We start from the raw sequence: 8,051 nt of genomic DNA, 5'->3' as shown, positions 1-8,051 counted from the left end.
TTCAGCATGTTTCCAGGGGAAGCCTATGGTGCAAGAAGGACTCCTCTCCTCTTCATGGACTGAAGTTTGAGTATTCTAAAGGGTGGTGCCAGACTGGGCAGTTGGTGATTTGGGGGAATGTATAGGATTGGGAAATTTTGGTGGTGGGGAGGAGGAAAGTGTTTTTTTGTAAGGTTTTCAATTTTATCCCTTATAGTTTTTTTCCTTCTTTTCTTGTAGTTTAGGTAATAAAGTTTTCTTTATTTCTAAGCTGGAGCCTGCTTTGCTTATTTCTGGTCACATCTCACAGCAGACACCAGGGAGAGGGTATACTCATGGGGGCACTGGCTCTGTGCCAGGCCTAAACCATGACAGTTCCTTATACAAAAACTGGGCAGGGTTGAGTTGATTATTCAGGATTAGCTCTAAATCATTATCTATTAAGATGGCTTCATACTTCGGCACTCAGGAGTCGGTGAGCCATTTCTCAGCCTTTTGGCTTAGGATACTTCTAACTGAGTGTGGGGTATATATTTTCAATTTTCCCTCAAAAGTTAATTTTTTGCTTTCCTCTATGAGTACTGTGGTCGCTGCCACTGCCTAAATGCAGGTTGGCCAGCCCTGGCTGACAGGGTCTAACAGTTTTGATTAAAAGGACACTGGTTTCCTGGATTGTCCCCAGTCCTGGGCTAGTAATCCATGTGCTACTCCTTTTTCTATATCGACAATCAGATAGAAAGGTTTGTCTAAGGCAGGAAGGCTCAGTGCTGGTGCACTGACTAAGTTTTGCTTTAAAGATTCAAACTTTTGTTCATCGACTTTTTCCCGCCTAATCTCTTCTTCTACTAACTTTTCATACAAGAACTTGATGGCTTGCATGTATCCTTCAATCCATAGCCTACGATATCCCAACAAACCTAGAAACCTTGTAACTTCTCTCAGTATTTGGCTGTGGAAGTGAGACTATCCCCGTAATTCTCTCCCGGTTCAGTCACCTGCTTCCTTGACAAATCATGTCCTAGGTACTTTACTTTGCGCTCTAAAAATTGGAGTTTCCCTTTTGAATACCTGAAGTCCTTGGTCCCCCAGAAAATTTAACTATGCTATGGTAGATTCTTAAACATCTTTTTCTTCCTGTCCTGAGAGAAGCAAATAATCTACATATTGGATGAGTTTTATCTCAGGTTTGATGGAGAAAAGTTGTAGTACTTCTAGTGCTTGACTGAATAGGTTTGGGGATTCGGAAAACCTTCCAAAAACATTTCCTCCTCCCCCCACCAAATTTCCAATACATCCATCCCTCAGATCACCAACTCTCGGTCCATCACCACCCTTTAGATAATCAATTCTCAGTTCATCAAGGAGTGAGGAGTCCCCCTTGTGCCATAGGCTTCCCCTGGAAACACAGTTGAGACCTCTTGTGTTTCCTGTCACGTGTGGCACTGCTCGGAGATCATTGCCATTGTGACATCTTGCTTTCATGCTCAGTGCTCTCACCACTGCGCATGGACCAGGGCTGCTTCTAGGGTTTTCCTTTTAAGGGTGCTTTGTCCAGTTCCAAAAAGAGCACAGCCGCACAGCCTCTCACTTTTGGGACAACTGTGTCCCCCCCAAATTTCACCTCCTGGGGCCGAGGGGTCTCAAGAACAGAGATCTTCTCCACTGAAGATCGAGGGCACCAACCACCACCCTCCTCATCCGCTCTCTCTGTTCATGCACTCCCATAACGTCACTGCACTCTCTCGGTTCCAAGCCATTGCCTCCCCCCTAAATGCAGTCTCTGTGTCACAGGAAAAAAAATGGTTCCGTCCATGGCTATACAAGAACAGTCCAGCCAAAAGCCACTCCATCATCTCCTCCCACCTAAGATTCTTTTCCACTTCTCTCTTCTTTCCTCTTATCTCATCTCTTATATCTCTCCTCATTCAAATCCAGGAGGATTAGCATTTGTAAGGTTTCCATCATGCAAGAACAGGGTTAAAAATCTCAGTCTCTTCCTGCCCATGGACTCCCATGCTGCCCTGTGGGCACCTTCTCACCGCACCCCCTCCCTTCTCCTTCTCAGCCAGCCTGCTATTGAATTTCAAGGTGGCACAAGCACAGGCCCAGGCTCCCCCCCCCCCCTCTCTCTCTCTCTCTGAGGGGGATGGGGGGTGGCTGCCCGATGCCTCCTGGTGCTTCTCCACCCTTCCATCCTCGGGGCCAGGCCTACCTAACCCGGCTGCATGCCTTCCCCTCCCTTGCCCAGCAGCGGGCAGCTGGGCAGGGGAGAGATCCGAACTCTTTCCCCACCGGAACCCAAGAGAGAAAGGTTTCCTGGGAGTCCTCTGTTTTTAACCCCTGTGTTCTTAGGGGCGTATCCATGTCCCCAGGGGCTATACCAGGTGCCAATATTCAAATCTGAACACCTATTGGCTTGACCACAGCATCCCAGAAAACTCACTTCCTCTCAAACCACGACACACACTAAACCACTGGTGTGGTGGGGGGATATTACTCAATAGTGTATAGGGGTTAGGTACTACTGGGTTTCGATTCACTGTTCTTTTATTCACTTCTCTCAAGTCTTGGACAAGCCTGTAAGTCCCGTCTGACATCTTTACTGGTAATATGGGTGTATTATGGGTTGTATCTTGATTGGAGGTCAGGTGTTGTCATAGTAACAAGCTGACCCTCCCAAATGCCCCTACTACCCTGGCCATCCCACGATAACAATGCAAGGTGGGAAAAACATAATTATACATCTACAAAACTTCTCTTAACATATACAGAATATTTGCCATTTAATTGTGTGAGTCAAACATCACATTATTCATTTATAACAGAATGAACAAGTTCTGTGTGTTAACATCTGGTGTCTCTGACTAATAAATTTTGAGTTGCTTGTAACTTAAATTAGAAAAGGAACAGATTAATTGCTTTACATTTATTCTGGTATAAGCTATATCAGCAAAAGAATTTTTTTTTTTTTTTTGCTTCTAATAACTTTCAACCTCTTAAGGAACATTTCCTAGCAATTGTATTGGCCCACTTGCAGACAGTTTTAAAAGCACTAATGCATCATTTTAAAAGGAGAGGTGTTCCAAAAATATCTGCTTAGTATTCCACTAATGTTGTTTTGATTTTTAAAGATTTTCTAAGCCTTCTGATGTTTACATTCTTGTAGCAAACTTTCTCACACACTTTCTTTAAATAACTTATTGTTTTGCATTCCTTTATAGAAGAAGAGAAATTTTATAAACTGCTAGTTTGTCCAGTGTCATTGGAGAGGTGGCACTTTCACCCTCCAATCCACTGTCACTTTTCGAAAACTATAAATGTTAAAGTCAGAAAATAAACTTCCCTTTTCTTCACCTTGAGAGCAGCAGTGTGTGTACTCGTGTTGTTTCGTGTCCTATAGTGGCATACTAAGAAGCAGGATGCTCTAGTAGTGTCACAATGGGAAGAGAAGAAATAGCTGATTGTTAGCTTATGGACTGACTAGTGTAAAGTAACATTTGACAGTCAAAAATGGTTTTTTATCATCAGCCCTGAGCCATCTACACCCAAGAAGTCATAGAACCATAGAATGGTTTGGATCAGAAGGGACCTTTGGGTTAAAAGGGACCTTTAACTAACAATTATCTGGTCTATCCCACTGTCCTGGTTCAGAGCAAATTTTGGAGACAATCCCCAAAGGGGCTCCTCTAGGAAAGCAGATTCAATCGGCCCCTCTCCTCAACCCATCCGGGAGAAAATACCTCCTTGTAGAAAGGTGGAAAAAACCTGTTTATTTAAAAATAAAACCTAAACAATATTAAACAATAAAACCTCTTGCTGGTCCAAAAGAGATGACAAACTCAGAAAGTCTCTTCCCTGGGTTGCAGTTCAGCTCACTCAGACTCTTATCAGTCCCTCCAGTGCTGGAAATGCCCTGGCCCAGGCCCGGCCCAGTGGGCCACAGGTGTGAGCTGCCGGTGCTCTTCTGGGTGTTCAGTCCAGAGTAGGTTTAAATGGGTCCAAAAAAAAGGGAAAAAAAGGGAAAAAAACCCCCACAGTCCAGGGAACTTCTTTGTCTTAGCTAGCTGAAACTAACTAAAAGCAAAGGAGAGCTCTGTCCAGCTGTATGTTCATCTGCAGACAACACAGTCCAGGAGCAGGAATGTGGAGGAGTGAGTGCAGTGTCTGAAAACAAACTGCACGCTTCTTCTCTCCACCCTTCACTCTCTGGAACAACTCTTAAAGGTGCAAAACTTATTATTCATCATAAACAGAACAAGATGATTGGGGATAAAAGCATCATATAGTCAACCCAGGACACCCACACACCCTCAAGTTCCTTAAGAGTTGGCCAGGGAAACTTCTAGATTCTTTATCAATGATCTGTTTGTGAGGATCAAGTACACCCTCAGTAAGTTTGCAGATTGTCATGGGTTGGTGCTGGTGCAGTGCCAGTGCATCCATGAAAATATATTTTTCTCAAATAGCTGCTGTGAGATGTGACCAGAAACAGAGCAGGCTCAAGCTTAGAAATAAAGAAAAAAACTTTATTAACTTACACTACAATAAAAGGAGCACACAAAATTCAGAATGAAAACCTTCCAAAACATTCTTCCTCCCCTCACACAATTTCCACCAAAGCAGTGAGACAAAACCTTGGATTCTCAGTCAAGTTACCACCTCTCAGATAATCAATTCTCAGTTCATCAAGGGAGAGAGGAGTTTCTCTTGTACCATAGTCTTCCACAGAAAACACAGTTGAAACCTCTTATGTTTCTGGTAGTGGATCCCTGGAAAAAGTTAAAGATAGAATCTAAAATGTTAGGCTTCATGCTTTCCCAGATCAACTGCACCTGCGTAAGCAGTATGATAAATTATATAATTGTTAGATGTGATGATTGTTTAGTAATTAAATATAATTATTATATAACCATAAGAAGAATAATGAGAAACTATGTTGGAAATTCAGAGAGGGGCTAAATTTATGTATACAATAGAACAATATAAGTTTAATAATTACCATGAAAGTTATATAACGATAGAGTATAAAAACATGATCATTTCGGATATATATGGTCGGAATCAGATTTGGGTTGAATATACCCCGATTCCCAGAGCTCTTAATAAAAAGCACTGCATATAGTCCCCGTGATTATGTGTTTTTGAACGCTAACATTTCCATGTCACACATGGCACTGCGCAGAAAACATCTGCCATTGTTATATCCTCCTTCCATGTACAGTGCTCTCACCACCATCCATGGACCAAAACTGCTTATAGGGTTCTTATTAAGGATGCTTTGCCAAGTATCAAGAAACAACAATTTCTCATTTTGGGACAACAGTCCCCCCATTTTAACTTCCCCTGGGGCCGAGGGTCTTGAGAACAGAGATCTTCTTCTTCCCTGAAGACAGAGGGCACAACCACACCCTCCTCATCTTTCTCTGTTCACTTCACTCCTGCACATGACGTCACTGCAGCAGGTCACTCTCTCTCCTGCCCTGGCAATCACTACAGCAGGTCACTCTCTTGGCTCAAACCACTGCATCCCCCTAAATGCAGTCTCTGTGTCACAGGAAAATTGGTTCAGTCTATGGCTATACAAGAAAAAGTCTAGCCAAAGGCCACTCCATCATCTCTTCCCACCTAGGATTCTTTCTCATCTTCTTCTGACATCTCAGGTCCTGGGCTGTCTCTCTTCTCTTTAAGATCAAGGAGGATTAGTGTTTCACAAGGTTTTCTTTGTCTAAGAAAGGGTTAAAATCTCGGGCTTGAAGGAAAAAAGGCCATGAACATATACAGCTGGTTAAAAAGTAAAAGGCAGCTGTAAGCAGCAAGTTCTCAGGCTTTTCCCTTAACAACAGTAAACACCATGTCCTTGAGGAAGTGGTGAGAAAGGCATGGTGGAAAACATGGAGGCCTTGAATGATAAATAAAAAGTCAATAACAGGATGAGAAAAACAAGTATTAGTCTCAACAAGAAAACCACAGGTTTCGGCAACAAAGGAGGGGTTGGTGTGTAATCTGTGGCCAATGATGAGCTCGGGTTTTGTAATATGTATAAGCTTAATTAACACCACTATAAAAGTGTGTAAGTGGGATCAATAAATCGGAGTTCGATGCTGATCAATTAGGATGTGGTCAACTCCCTTTACTTCCTCAGGCACCTTCCCCCCCCCCCACCTTTCTTTCTCCTCTGCCTTTGTGCTGCCAGCAGATGACATCAAATTTCAAGGTGGCACAGGCTCTCTCTCTCTCTGAGGGGGGCTGCCCAGGACATCCCACTGTTTCTCCACCCCTCCGTCCTGCAGGGGCCAGCCCGGTTCCATTCTCTTCACCCCTCCTCTCTATCCAGGGCTCCTGGCCTACCTCAACCAAGGCCTCATGGGTTCCCCTCCCCCACCCAGCCTGTGGCTGGGCAGGGAAGGTTTGAACTCTTCACTGACTGGAACAAAAGAGAAAGTCCTCTGAGAGTTCTCTGCTTTTAACCTCCTGTGTTCTCAGAGGCATATCCATGTCTTCAGTGGTTGCATCAGGTGTCAGTATTCAAATCTGACCACTGATTGGTTTGGCTATAACTTCCCGAGAAAATTCACTTCCTTGTCAACCTACGACACTGATGACCCCAAGTTGGGCAGGAATGTTGATCTGCTGGAGGGTAGGAAGGCTCTGCAAAGGGCTCTGGACAGGCTGGATCGATGGGCCAAGGCTAATTGTATGAGGTTCAATAAGGCAGAGTGCTGGGTCCTGCACTTGGATCACAACAACTGCCTACAGCACTCTAGGCTGGCAGTAGAGTGGTTGGAAAGCAGCCTGGTGGAAAAGGACCTGGAGGTATTGCCAGAACATGAGCCAGCAGTGTGCCTAGGTGGCCAAGGCCAATGGCATCCTGGCTTGTATCAGAAATAGACCAGCCTGCAGGACCAGGCAAGTGATTGTCCATCTGTACTGGATGCTGGTGAAACCATACCTCAAATCCTGTGTTCAGTTCTGGGCCTCTCACTGCAAAAAAGTCATTGAGGTGGTGGAGTGTGTTCAAAGAACAGCGATGAAGCTGGTGAAGGGTCTGGAGCACAAGTTCTGTGAGGAGTGGCTGAGGGAGTTCTGGTTGTTTCATCTCGAGAAAATGAGAGTCAGGGGGGACTGGCGTGGTTTAGGTATGGTAGTCCCCAATTCAGTGCTCCCACTGAGACTTTCCAAACCACACGGCACTTCTCCTTCTCGCTCCAATTGGAGGCACAATAGGCAAAGATCATGGGTTGAGATAAGAACAATATACTGGAAACAGCAATGAGATAAGATAATAAGCAGTAACAGCAACAAAATTAATAACAAAGGATATAAGAAAAGAAATTATTCACACAGACAAACATTACCAACAATAAACAATATCAGACAGCTCAGTCCTCCAGTTTTCTTGACTGGAAGGAACCCCTTCTCCCTGGAAGACAGAGTCCCTTTCCCCTGCCGCCAGCAGTGATGAGGGATGATATACATTAACCTCAATGTCTTAGCCACTACACCCCCCTCTGTTACATGGCTTTGCAAGGGTTCCTCAGGGTGAGAGAGATAGACGAGAATCTTGCTTCATGATCAGAAGGCTGGATTTATTAATTTATAAGTTACATTATGACTATACTAATAGGAATAGAGAGCGAAGTTCAGAAGCTGCTAAGCTAAGAATAGAATAGAATAGAATAGAATCTAAAAACAAGAGAGTTCTCTGTGAATCTGTCCCAGAGAGCTTGGTCCTGTGATTGGCCCTTAATTGTACACATGGAACATGAGCCAATCACAGGTGCACCTATTGCATTCCACAGTAGCAGATAATTATTGTTTACATTCTCTTTCTGGGGCCTCAGCTTCCCAGAAAGGAAAAATCCCAAAGAGAGGATTTTTATGAAAAAAATGTCTGTGACACCCCTCCCCTGCTTCCCCCCTCCCGATACTACAGAAAATTAGCCCTGTCCTTGCTGGAACCAGCCAGCACTTTTCAACTACCTGAAAGGAGGTTGTAGGCAGGTGTGGGTCAATCTCTTCTCCCAGGTAACAAGTGAAAGGATGACAGGAATTGGCCTCACACTGTCTGGGGA

The sequence above is a fragment of the Ammospiza nelsoni genome, chromosome W (assembly GCF_027579445.1).
Source record: "Ammospiza nelsoni isolate bAmmNel1 chromosome W, bAmmNel1.pri, whole genome shotgun sequence".
NCBI classification, from domain to species: domain Eukaryota; kingdom Metazoa; phylum Chordata; class Aves; order Passeriformes; family Passerellidae; genus Ammospiza; species Ammospiza nelsoni.
The sequence above is the reverse complement of the archived record's forward strand: the minus strand, read 5'-3'. Positions refer to the sequence as shown.